Consider the following 13,498-nt stretch of genomic DNA (forward strand, 5'->3'; position numbering starts at 1 on the left):
CGTGACAAAAGTAAAGTCATCTAGTAAAAAAAAAAAGTAAACGTTTCTAAACGACAACACTGCAAGCCACAGCTGCTTGCATACAGTGACGGGCGACAGGAGGAAAATCTAATTGCCACACCGCGTAGGCACCCTAAAAGCGACGGGCATAGCCCGGCCCAAACGACTCTCTAATACGCGCACGCCTCCTCCTCCATCACGAACAGAAAGACCCAAATCCGAGAGCAAGTGGGAAAGGAAAAGAACACGAATTGAAGAACAAATGGACGAAGTCGAAAAAGAGCAGAAAAGAGCAGACGAACAAAGGGCGGACTGCTGAGCTCCAAGGAACGCCGTCCCTGCAAAAGAAGGAGCCGCCACGCGGGCTGGGAGCAAAGAAAATGAATTAAGCTCATTAAGAGAAAATGCCGGGATAGGCGCGGGCTGGCGGTGTTCAGAGGCTAGCGGCCGCCCGGGCAACGCGTACACATAGTTACACTCTATCTTCTTTCCCTGCTCTTATCTTTCCCTTGGCTCAGTGATGAGCGTCTCTTAACTAGCAGCGGGGCACCCCCACGCCCGACTGGCGATATTTGCTCGGTGGGCGGCGCGGTGATGTGGCTAGTGTTGCGTGCGAGTTGCCGTTATTTTTCCCCGCGGATGCTGATGGAGGGTGCCTCTGGGAGCACCAGTTAGGGCCGCTAATTGAGGCTTAACTCTTTCCGCTCTATGCGGCAGGCGAGCTTGGGCGCGCACCGAAAAACCAGGCAGCTTGGAACTTACTTGCGCAGCGAGCGTATGCTTCATCCCGGGAAGCGAGCTACAGGAAACCCCAACGGGCTCATTGATGTTTTTTTTGTTTTTTTCTCCATCGCCGTCTATCTGTTGTGCTTACCCGAGTTGAGTACCCGGCCGGTTATCGTCAAATACCGGTTTAATAACGGCCATTGATCATAGCTATGGAATGCCGGAAACTCTTGGTACGGTGCACGGCCCATGTTCAGAGCTATCGTGCGCAGGAGCTCTGTGCCCATGCGCAGCTCCACCAAGTGTGCGCATGTAGTCAAATTTGGAAAGTTACGCGCCGGAGCTACACCTGGGATAAGAGGCGCGCTGTAGTGGAGGACTCCGGAATAATTTTGACCGACTGGAGATCTTTAAAGGAGCCATGAAGACAAAATACAAGTTGGGTTTATTAGAAAGACTGCCTAGTCCCGATAACAATGATACCAATATCATCGCAATCTTCGATCTTCGAACAAATAACGGAGGTATTAAAGAAAACGTGTGAAGCAGTCGCGACCCCCTAGCCAATTTCCCGCAACTTTTCTATGACGTCATGGAACCTTGTTTGCGCGATTGGCGGCCGCCTAACTGACCTGTCGTGACGACACATTACTGGACGTCTGTAATGGGGCCTCTAGTTCCATTTGACCGCATCACTTGAATGCTAACGTGCAGTTAACGTACTGAAAATTATGTTTTATTGTTGGCCCGTATGACGTCAATCTTGCTCATAACACACGTCACTGTGGCGCAAAATTTGAAAGTTTTTAAATACTTCTTGCTTTTTTTTTCGTTAAAAAAACACCTTTTGGGGCTGTAATGGAGCTGAGTGAGATATTAAATCCCAGTTCTTTCAAATTAAACAAAGTTGTATTTTCTCTTCATGGCTCCTTTAACGTGCGCCGGAATCTCGACAAACGGGCGTTTCCGCTTTTCGCCTCCATTTGAAAAGCGGCCGCCGCGGACTGGAGTGCAACCAGAGTCCTTAGGCTCAGCAGCGCAACGCCTTTGCCGCTAAGACACCGCGGCCGGTAAGTGTGCTCATGTATATGTTCAGTTGCGCATATGTTTCGATGGAAACGCGAGGCCCGTAGTAAAAGTTGAACACGCGAATTCGAACAGGCGTAAACTAAGTTGCCCTCCGGTAACAGCGCTATACGGTGGCCGCTCACTTTGACGTAGGGTAATCTGATGTGGGAAAACATGGTGCAGCACGATGGGCGGTATACGTCCAGTGACGCAAGCTGCAGGTGGTAGGCGATGAAATAAAGCTCCTCGTACACCGCTAGATAAACGAACACAAAAGCGCGCTAACTTGTGAATGCGCGGGGTACTAAAAATAGCGTGCCTTCTTGTAAATCCCTCTGGTAAAAATTCCCCCAGTCCGATCATAATGAAGAGGATAGGGGAGCAAAAAATGTGTCGATAGTTTCTTAACCAGCGCATGCAGATTTAGCCATGTATTCGGTTGGGGCGCAACTTATATAGCCCGGAATGGCATTATTCCCCGTTTTATGTCCCGGTTTTCGAATCTGCGTGAAAGAATTCTTAGAGAAATGAACTGGTCGGCGACGCAGTGGAGCTTCGGTAGATGTTTCCAGAATGGCCGGTTTGCGATTCCGCTCAATCTTTACAACAATGGAAGTTTTGCGTTCGTAAGGGAGCCGCAAAGCATTGAGTTCAGAGCAACAGTATCACAGAACAAGCTTCACGCACAACAAACATCACGAGGCCGAACTCCGTGAATTTGCGGATTTTTTGTGTGGATTCGCCAAGGACTCGCCGTGCTGTTTACGAATACGATGGTCGACGTAGACGCGCGTTAAGGCGTAACAAAACAGCGTGTGATGTGAGGCTGAGGTTTCCAAATTCTGTAAGAAGCTATCTGATACTGCGCATAAGGGATATGAGGGGCCACCTGAAGCGTATTTAAAAATAAAGACGGAAGTTAACTCCAGAAAAATAGGTATATTTTTCATGTTTAAACTAGCTTTAATGTCAGCAGGCAGTCCAGTAACTTGGGTCCAAATGCGAACGAAAGGCATGTGTCGAACTGTAGAGCGTCACACAGTCTTTCCCTGTGGCAATAGAACTGGAAGGTCTCGCATGTCGGTTCTCACATGACAACGTGTGTATAATAACATTGGGTGTTAAAGCGTAGTTGACATTTCTGCTAACTAGATCTAAAATTACTTGTTAGCACATGACAGTTCGTCCCACCAGTGTACTCCTCCTGGTTCTCCAGATTCAAATATTTTTGTGAACCTGTAGCTTTGCTGAATTCTGCCGTGCCTTGGAGTAAAACACTCACTTTCCGCAGGTTCCAAAGGTCGGTTCCTATGTCAGTATCAAGTAATGGTAATTCAGCCACGAACACGGACATGTTTGGGAAAATGGACGACGTAGAAAGTAGAACGTTTTGTGCACTCACCGCTGCTGCAGCCTCCTTGCGTTCTTTGGATCTGAAAAGATGAAAAAAAAAATGTCTGGCATTAATATTTTTTTGTTCGCGAAGAAGAAGGCACGTGATTACTTTTCATTTCCAGTCATGGTCATTATTCTTTAATTATGAAATAACAGTAAAGTAATGAACCTGAGATCGTGTTGCGGCCTCTGCGGTGTAATCCGACAACAGAGTTGACCGCTAGCTTGCGAAAGCGAAGACGTGCGAATCATGAAAGCGAAAGCCTAACTACGACAACTCCACGCCCCGACGTCGATTGTACAATACTCTCGACGCCCAACACACAGGACGTAAACCGATTTTAACTGTAATTGTTGATAGCAATGGGGACGAAAGACAGCGGTCACGAGAGCGAACGCCTTCGCTGTAAAGAGGAATGGAAAGGCAAGAGAGAAGACTGAGAAGACAGCAACAGGGGCTCAACAACGCCACTATGTGGGTGAAAAACAAAAGAAGACGAGAGAAAGAAGGGTTCAGGTTATCACATGGTTTGTCCGAGCTAATCATGTCAGCTGTGTGTCCTAGCAACAACAAAATTCCATGTATCGTCCTATCAGCTACACGTCTCTACATGGGTACACGTATTCGATTCTTGCGCGCAGCTGAAGCATCCCTAACCACCCGAAATACAATTTAAAAAATTGGTCGTGTACAGATATTTCGCTTTTCGCTTAGAAAGTTCTTCGACGGTCAAAGGTCACCCGGAAAGGTCATCCGCACCGCTTCCCACGATGGACTCAAAACCGTAAATTTCCATTTCTTGCCCAGCTTACAACAAGCACCCGCTACGCTTCCCGGAACTGGACACACGTTTAATGCTTGGAATTGTTGCGTTGGACGGCCCCAGTGCACGCCGCTGGCAGTTAATGATAAAACACCTAATTAGTACATCCCGGGCTTTACAAACACCGGCTGCTACGAAGCCCGTGCATATTTATGAACAGGTCTGCCACGACGGCAATTAAAATGGGGCCGACGGCCCGAAGAAATGAAGCCGGCTGCCCGAAGTCTGTATCGGGCCGTGAAATATACAGCTCACTTTCAAAAGCAGGACGTCTTTAATTAAGAAGGCGCCACGCTCGCCGAATGCTTGGAGGGGTACGCTTCGTAGTTTTCTGAATACTGTCTCGGCTCTCGACTGAAGTTCCTGATTAATCGCCGTAGTCAACTCGAGGACCCCCGAGGAACAAGGGCGTAACGGATTCCTGCAGCAAAGATACAGAGATGCGGGTTGGACAAAAGCAGCACGCACGCACACCGGAGTCTAAGCTCAGATAAGAGGCTTCTGGCAAAGTGGGGAGAGAAAGTAGAACTTCTGCAAGAAAAAAATATAAAAGAAAATATCAGAATAGTAAAAGTAAAAGCAAACAACTTCATGAGCGTATTATGCTAAAATGCGAAGACAATGGAGGACGTGCACAATTTGAAATTAATAAGGCTGAGTAGTGATCTATTCACGGCGGGCGTTTTGGAGGGCTCGTTTAAGGAGTTTCTTTCTCTATATATCTCCGGCAAGTTAGTGAGTGAGTGAGTGAGTGAGTGAGTGAGTGAGTGAGTGAGTGAGTGAGTGAGTGAGTGAGTGAGTGAGTGAGTGAGTGAGTGAGTGAGTGAGTGAGTGAGTGGGCGGGCGGGTGGGTGGGTGGGTGAGTGAGTGAGTGAGTGAGTGAGTGAGTGAGTGAGTGAGTGAGTGAGTGGGTGGGTGAGTGGGTGGGTGGGTGGGTGGGTGAGTGAGTGAGTGAGTGAGTGAGTGAGTGAGTGAGTGAGTGAGTGAGTGAGTGAGTGAGTGAGTGAGTGAGTGAGTGAGTGAGTGACCAACTAACTAAAATGCAAGAGCTTTCTTCCAGCTTTATCCGGGGACCTAGTTCGTATTTTATTTCAGAAGCGGTCAACCTAGTTTCGTTCTAAATACAAGTTAAGCTTCTTTCTTTCTTTCTTTCTTTCTTTCTTTCTTTCTTTCTTTCTTTCTTTGTGTCTTTCTTTCTTTCTTTCTTTCTTTCTTTCTTTCTTTCTTTCTTTCTTTGTTGAATCAACAGCAATAAAAATAAACGCTTTTCTCAATCACTGAGTGGAAAAAAATTATCGTGCTGAAGATTGGCCGACATTCCTTTTTCTGTCGAGTTTCAACCAGCAGCTTCATGGTGTTTACGTACTAGGCTTAGGGGAACTCTTACACATCCTCTTAATTTGAGGGCTGCACTCGGTTATCAAATGAATCGTGATGGCAAACGTTCTTGCCCCTTGACCTACAGTTGATACATGGCGAGAACTGCGCAAGGGGGCACAAAAAAGTAATGTACAGGAAGAATGTATTTGTGACGCTCATTTTTCAAACCTACCCCTTTACTAGGCGTTAATGCATGTGCGTGAATCACGAATCAAGAAAAGCATCAAGAATAATGCGTGAATCAGGAATAGTATATTGACTTCCTCTCTCACAGGCATAAAAACGTACACATAAAAAGTGGTGGCGAACTCTGCAGCGAAAAATAAGCGGCCAAACTGCTGGAAACGAATAAGCTCCAGAAGTAACGAAACTGTCAGAAACGAATCAACGGGTTGTCTTGCGTTCCCATCCGCCGGCCTGGGAACCGCGGTAAATAAACAAGAACTCCTGTTTTATTTCTCAAGTTGTGAGACTCGAAACTTTGTTTCTGTGCTACTTCCGGCAAGACCTCCCAGAAAACCAAGAAACAAAAATGAAGACACGGGCGCAGACCAACGGGGTTCTCAAACAACACAGACGCAGGATACTGGCCGGCGATTCATCGCACAAATTGCAAGCGAGCACAGGCAGGAAATGACTACTTCCCGAGACGCCCCGTCTCTGGGAGGCCCGTTTCCTCTTGCGTGTTGCGGACTGAAACCCCGAGGAAGCAGGAACCAGACGCGTTCCGAACAACGCAAGACATCTCCAGGCCTGTCTCATCAGTAGATAAACGATTTCGAGGCTTTGCGGAGAGCGCAACTTCTAGTGTACTGGTTACGGAACGTTGCTCCAGCACTGTTTCCTTCACGAATTTGAGGCCAGCAGAAGAAGAGAAATTCAAGCCGCACTCTTTCCGATTTCACTTGGTTGCTTTGGCTACAATTGTACTACTCCCTTAACAGAAGTATTCTTATGTGCCTACGTATGTTTACGTTCCTAGAACGTACCCGAGATAAACCGAATGTTAATGTAGGTGGATCTTGGAATTCGTACCCTGTGCAGCAGAGACAAACTGCGAGCAAGCATCCCGTAACATAATTTCTGTGCCCAGACTTACAGGAGGACCTTCTGTCATTTTTATTTCATTTTTATTCCATCTAGCGCCAATGTCTCAATAATGTTAACGCGCCGTTTTAATGGCACCCTTCATTTGTGAAGTTCAACAACAGACCAACAAAAAGTCCCCGTTTTGGTTTCACAAGCATAGAAAGTTCTAAGCATCCCCCGCGACTCTTATTTGTCAATCAGTGCGAGCTTGGCACAGAAACCATTTTTTCCTCGTTTTTCTATAATTTTCGCAATGTTCAATCTGGTTTTATACCAAATGCTTTGCATTTGCCAATGAAGGGTGGTCCTATTGTTCACAGACGCCTTATCATCCATACTGCGGTTTCCATGTTGTTTTGTGTTTTTTTTTTAAACGAATACTGATCTCTATGCTGCACGCCTGATTAGCCCGACGTATGAGAGCACCGTCTTAGGCGAGAACTGCGGGGTCTTGCGTGGGTTTTTTTTGTTTACGACACGAAATTTTCCGACCAACTAAAGGCTAACACCTTCGCTGTAAATTGGAGAATGCACAAACCGCAAGGAGAAACCGCAAGTTTCTTTTCAGCGAGGTTACAAAAACGAAGCGACAGAGCAACCATGCACGCACAAACTGCACGGTTGCTTCAGTGCATTAGAAAACCAAAAAAAAAAACATTTCACGCGGAATGAGATATCATCTTCCCAGCCCCATAGAAATCACCGAGACAAATAGAAATCGATACCGCCAATTCTTGTTTTGCCGGAAGGAATATTAACCGAGGCCCGAAGCAGTTACACCACCGACGGGGAGACACGAAACATCGGAGCAAGCGCCCCAACAGACAAACGCATTTAAAAAGGAACGTATTAAAGCGGCGCGTCAATCTACAAGAGGGAAGCAATAATGAAAACTAAACTACTACTGTTATCCCGGCCGCCCAAAACGCCCACAGGGACAAAAGTCTGCCGCCGTCCCGGTCCCAATCTCTCTTTCTCATTTTTTTTTTCGTTGCGAGAGGCGCTCTGTGGGAGCACGCGGCGCGAGGAAATAAATGAGTCGCTCGCGCCGCCTCTCGCTCGAGCGCTCGCTCCTAGCGCTCCGGTTCCTTGCTCCGCTCAATGCGATGCACTCGTACAAGAACAAGGAAAAAAAAAAACAACAACGAGAAAGCCCTCCCGTAAGCAAACAAGGGCACGGCTGCGTCAAAGCCAAATACGCAGCCCGTGGGGATGAAAGAGGGTGCAAAAACCTACACGGTGAAGTTGGGATACAGAGAGAGAGGAAGAGAGGGAGAGTAAAAAGAAGGAGAATAAATTCAAACATTGCGCGCGCATTAAGCGATCTATCGAGACGCTCGATTCTGTGGCGCGTAGAAGACGCTGCGCGCGCTGAATGAACTCATACACAAGCCGAAATAAAAAATGGTAATTTGGTAGGAAGGAAGATAAAAAAAAACGCACGCGGTGAAACAGCAGGCATAGGAGGATCATATACAGGACGAGAATCCAGAAAACCAGGAACCGGAAGATGGACCACCGAAATTTTTCGCTGCAGACCGCATCCCTTACGCGCAACGCTGCCGCAGCGTCATCCGGTCGAGAGGGAAATTCGTCACTTCCATTCGCTGTTGTGCCTGTAGTGTAAGCCAAAAATGGTGGTGACGGGGCGAAAAGGCGCTCAGGGCAACGCCGACAACCATATATATATATATATATATATATATATATATATATGGTTGTTAAGGAAAGCAAGTTCTCTTTGCTGAAACGTAGGCCACAATCGTGCTTTTACCTTGTTTATATATATATATATATATATATATATATATATATATATATATATATATATATATATATATATATATATATATATATATATATATATATATATATATATATATATATATCGGTTTACAGCTTGTGCACCTACTGTATCGACTGGCATCTATCTGCACGAACTGACGCACACCTATATTTACGGGAGCGAGGTCGGTCTGAGGCCCCGCCGTATATCGTTTATGATGATGCGTCCGACGCCCGGGGAAGCGCGCGCAAGCCGCCGGGGCGTTGAGATATCGCTCGGTTTTGTTGCGCTTTTAGGGCGCCGGCGCGCACGTCGATGACGACAACGCCGAAAAGGCGCGTTGGCTTTTTCTCCGCGTCGGCCGATGAACCCGACCATCAGCGGGCGCTGCGGTGGGCAACGGATTTTACAGTAAATGTATCTGGAGGGAGCGGCTTTCGCGCTAGCGTATACAGGTGTACACGCGAAGAAAAGAACGCCGCCTCGAAAAATAACAGCAACAACAACAACGGCAAAAGACGGTAAAAGCGACGTGGAATGGGTGTCTTCTTCTACGGCACAGATAGAGGAGGAGGAGAGAGAGAGAGAGAGAGAGAGAGAGAGAGAGAGAGAGAGAGAGAGAGAGAGAGAGAGAGAGAGAGAGAGAGAGAGAGAGAGAGAGAGAGAGAGAGAGCTGCAATGCACGCGCTCGCTGCTGCTGCGGGGTATACGTTCATCACTTCGTTTCTTATCCAATACGTGCGTTTTGCGTTATGCGATATATATCACCTGTATTCTCGGACATACACCTCTGCGGTTGCTCCTGCTCCTTTATTCAGACATTCCCAAGTCCGATCACAGTGAAAGCGTCACGTATCGCCTAGGAAATCAAAAGAATGACTCCATTCTTTGACCAGGTTATTGTAAGTCGAGTGTTTTTCTTTTTTTCGGGCTAGAGGCGCGTCCCCGCAACGTCCACGCGCGCACGCGCAGTACGCGAAGGCAGACTTTGAAATCCTGCAACGCATAAAGAAACGAACTAAAGCAATGGGAAGGGGGAAGGTGAAAAAGACGCGGGCGGAGGATACGCGCTGCCTGCCACGGGAGAAAACGTATACTTTATGTGTGGCAAGATGAAAAGCGCTGCTCGGGCCGGAAGACGTGCCTCCTGCAGGTGGCAATATACGCGTAACCGTTGATAAAGGACCCTCCCCCGCTGAATAAATCATGAAGGATGGCGGCTCACCTATATAGGTGTACGCACACGAGTCCTCTCAAATTCTGCTGCGCGCGCACGCGACCGTTTTGCACAAACCGCCCGAGCCTGACGTATCCATCATGCCTAATTCCCTTCACTTGCGTATTTTTTTTTATTTTCCTCGTTTCCGCGAAAGCTCCGGGGGCTTGAGCCGCCGATTTGTATCCTGTCTTTGTCTATTTTTCGCAGTCACTCTTTTTTGACGATCGGTTTATCCGTGCTGTGCCGTACACGTGCTAAGAATGAGAACTGACTCAACGACGAGGGGATTCTGCGAAGAGTAAACGTCAGGCAAAACGATTTTGTCAAAGCGAAAAGTATGAACGATCAGTTTTGTGAATCGGTATACTTGAGACGGGCGATCACTCTCCCGTGTCGCTACTTGTGACTTCGCCCAACAATGGAAATGTGAGGACTCTGACTATATTACTGAAAACAGTTAGTGGCTGCGTGATGCTAGCGAGAACTATATCCTGTCCCAGTCTACCTCGTCTTATATATCTTGTTTCAAACAAACTGAATTTACGCATTGTAATCAGCAACAGTTTTTTTTTTATATATATATATACATTACACAACCCGTGCAGCATCGCTCCGCGTGAGTACACATATTCAGAGGAAAACATCGACTTTCAACCACGCCCAATTATGCAACGCCCAACGAGGTTGTTTTTCAAACTAACAGGAGGTACCATTCTTGCGTACCTATCTCTACGAAATTTCTTGTCCTTTATTCTATTTTCAGTCCTGCAGCCGGGTGCAATCTTTTTTTATAGTAGGTGCATTATTAATAGGAGAGCAACGGCTTCGTACGACGACCTAAACGTATTTGGGCAAACGGCGCGTAAAAAAAACATTAATGAACGCTGCTTTTAACCTTTGAATGGTGCTTGTTGTGCATTGGCTGCAGCAGCCAAATTCCGCGTTTGCTTTGTTGTGCTTACATCACAACATGATTACAAAGCTTACATTACAAAGCTGCTAAAAGGGCATTGCAAAGCTGCTGACAAAGTGCTGACGTTACAAAGCTGCTTGAAAGGCGGAAGTTGCGTCCCTTTCCAGCAGCTTTGCAATTGCAGTCATAGAACTTAGAAGTTTTTATAAGCCTAAGAGGAAGCAACATTACCTATAGGCAGACTTCCCTTACGAACGCGAAGACCGAAGAGCCGGCGATCTAAAAGAGCCATCCTCACAAATTCTGGGCGACTCCGCAAACAACCACCCGTATACCTTCCTGCAAGCTTTATCGTCCATTCCGTCATCTCGCACGTGCTTGCATTTGAGTTTGCAGAGGAGGGAAGCGTCAGCAGTGGAGCTACGCGTGCGCTCATCGGGTTTGACAGCGCCGTCCCGGCGAATGTACCGGCGCGCTGATTAAGCCACCCTCATCCGTACCCTGACACGGTGTCCGACACAGCGGATGGAAGAGGCTGCGCACGCTCCATTCGTTCCCAAAGAGATGGAAGAGGAGGAGTAGGATGCAGACGAAAAGAAGATGACATGCTGCGCTAGTTGTGTGCCGATGATGTATGCACGAGTCTCTAACGCTCTCCCCCCCTGCCTCCACGCTGCCTGTTGGATGCGGACCGAGGTTCGGAGAAATTATAATTCGATTTAGTTCCAGACGACTGCTGGGGGAGCGCGCGTTGCATCCCGTTGGAACTGCGAACGCATAGGGACTGACACGTTCCCCCTGCCCGGTGTCGAAGCCCCAAGTGCGATTCCATCGCGCGGCTGCGGTTCGCAGCTGGGGTGCGAAAACGACGATGGAGTGGCCGTCAGCACCATTTTGATGGTAGAGCCTAAACAGCAGGTTACTTTATTACATGGAGGCGTACACTTAGTGAACCACAGAGAGCACACCCTACCTAAAAACGAAACTATGTAAACAGAGGGCCTGTAATCATGTTACAACTTTACATTTGAACGAAAACTTATCTTTCCTAATTCCTCCTGGCATCACAAGCAATCTACGCCAACTTTTCGCCGTAGCGTGCGCTGTTGCAAGACTAGCTAAAGTTGGGTAAAACTACTCATGGGGTTTGTTCACGACAATTTCACCTACCGACACTGGTGACTCGGAATGCACGCTAGTGATACAAATAAGTCCCGTCAAAACTGTGCCGTTTCTTTCGCCTCGAAGTTTCGCCAAGGTCGACTTACTTCCATGCCCGGTGTAGTCTGCCTCTGTAGGCACCCTGACGCAGCCATTCATACCAGAAAGCCTTCCATAGACGTAAAATACAGTCTACAGCCGGCCGAAACATGTCCTCCTAAACAATCAAGCGTGTCGTAGCAAGTACGATATACAACAGGCTCTGCATGCAGATGAACGTCAAGCACAATCGCATGTTGAATGCAAAGGCACACACATTGCTCCCGAACACGTCCGCTCCATCCGAGCTGCATAGCACATATAACCACAGTTTTCGTGGCATTTGCTTTCTTCTTTCGAGATGAGATAAAGAAATGACGGCCGCCTGGTGTTCAGGTTAGCAGATGAAGGTGATCGCAAGGCGGGGCTGCACGCCGTCGAAGACATACATGTACCCATTCGCAACTCGTTTCCAAATTGCAGAACGTAGGCGCGCGTTCCCGTCCATTGCAGCGTGTGCCGAGCAGACACCCGGCATACGACAGGCGTTCAATCCAAACGCGTGCTACAGTCGAGGCAGATACGCCGACGAGCTGTGATATGGAACAAGCGCCGGGAGAAAGCGGGCGGGTCAAACAAATGAGCCGAGGGGGACGAGCGTTGCACGTGAAGCCGGTGCAATTACGTAAGTGCCGGCTGCACGCCGACTGCTTTGGGAGAGACGTGAGAGGGAAGGGCGCACTAGTCGTGGACGGACAATGTTTTCGATGTAATTACGCCGAACACATCGACGATGCCGTTTGTCAGGCCTGGGCATGAGCACTACCGCGGAGGCCGTAAAAAAAATCGGAAAGAAAAATCGCTTTGAGTATGCGCAGTGGGGCTGTACGAGGGGTAATAACTCCTGTCATTGTAGAAGGAGAGAAGGTTTGAGACAAGTCATACCCAGGGGCTGCACTAAGTGATTTCGTTCATTAATTATTCCTGGGAGAGGAGCGTGAAATGTGTTTTTGACGTCTGGTTGATATTGTTCTTACAACCTTATTCGATGTACCTGCGTGCCGCTTTAGGTAAAGTGGCGATGGTATACGCTAAAGGGATTTGGTAAATTCGTAAGCTGCAGATAATGAGTTCTGTTCTGAACGAATTTTTTGCTTAATTGTGCACGCCACCTATCTGCCCTTAATTTATTGCAAGTGTGCCGATGTGCATTACGACGCTTCCGTAGACATAGATGTACATGTGAAGGAAATACTCGCAATATATTCCTAGCAGTGCCAGTGGACTCTTTATCGGACCCAATCGGACGTGATCACCAAAGATGGGAGATAGTGGGCGCGGTATCTGCCCGCAGCAAACTTCGAATTTGGTCTCACAGGCCAGAACGACACCTAGGCAACGGGCAACGCCGCAGTGGAAGGCTTACCAACAAGCCCAAAGCCGCACCATTTTGGCCTACAGGATAATTTAGACTATCTGGGGAGCTTTAAGATGCGCAGAAATCTCGACGCACTGGTGGTTTTGCTTGTTTGTTTGGTTTTTGTTCCCTCCATCAGAAAAAGACAGCCATGCTCAGGAGTCGAACTCACGACCTCGTGCTGAGAGCACAACCCCTAAGCCCCTGTGTCCAAGCAAGAAGAGATGTATTATTAATGGAGCAACGCTCAAATGCGTAGTGAAGGGAAAACCAGATGCACTCACTTCCTTCGTCAACGTTAACAATGTGACTCACCAAAATGGCCTCGACCATAGTTATAAATACTGCGGTGTAGATGATAAGTCCTCTCGGCATCACACAATAACGAACGTCCTGACGTTTCCTCCATTCTTCCATTCTCAACGAAATGTGAGCGGTCTGCCTTTGCTCAAATGACCCGCCCTTTAACTCCTACCTACGG

The 13,498-nt window shown here is 47.7% G+C and overlaps 1 protein-coding gene and 1 long non-coding RNA gene across 4 annotated transcripts in view; one reads left to right on the top strand and one right to left on the bottom strand.

Moving 5' to 3' along the window:
* Positions 1 to 13,498, bottom strand: part of LOC144137726 (uncharacterized) — a 283,271-nt gene that overhangs the window by 197,886 nt on the left and 71,887 nt on the right. For all 3 annotated transcript variants that reach the window (XM_077669670.1, XM_077669668.1, XM_077669669.1), the window contains exon 2: positions 3,197 to 3,227. The gene's annotated coding sequence lies outside the window, so the exon portion shown is untranslated. The remainder of the gene's footprint in view (positions 1 to 3,196; positions 3,228 to 13,498) is intronic.
* LOC144137727 (uncharacterized) overlaps positions 1 to 13,498 on the top strand; it is a 241,073-nt gene that overhangs the window by 183,874 nt on the left and 43,701 nt on the right. The window lies entirely within an intron of this gene.

This window comes from Haemaphysalis longicornis, unplaced genomic scaffold (assembly GCF_048455015.1).
Source record: "Haemaphysalis longicornis isolate Haplotype H1 unplaced genomic scaffold, Haemaphysalis longicornis Haplotype H1 scaffold_49, whole genome shotgun sequence".
Classification (NCBI taxonomy): Eukaryota; Metazoa; Arthropoda; class Arachnida; order Ixodida; family Ixodidae; genus Haemaphysalis; species Haemaphysalis longicornis.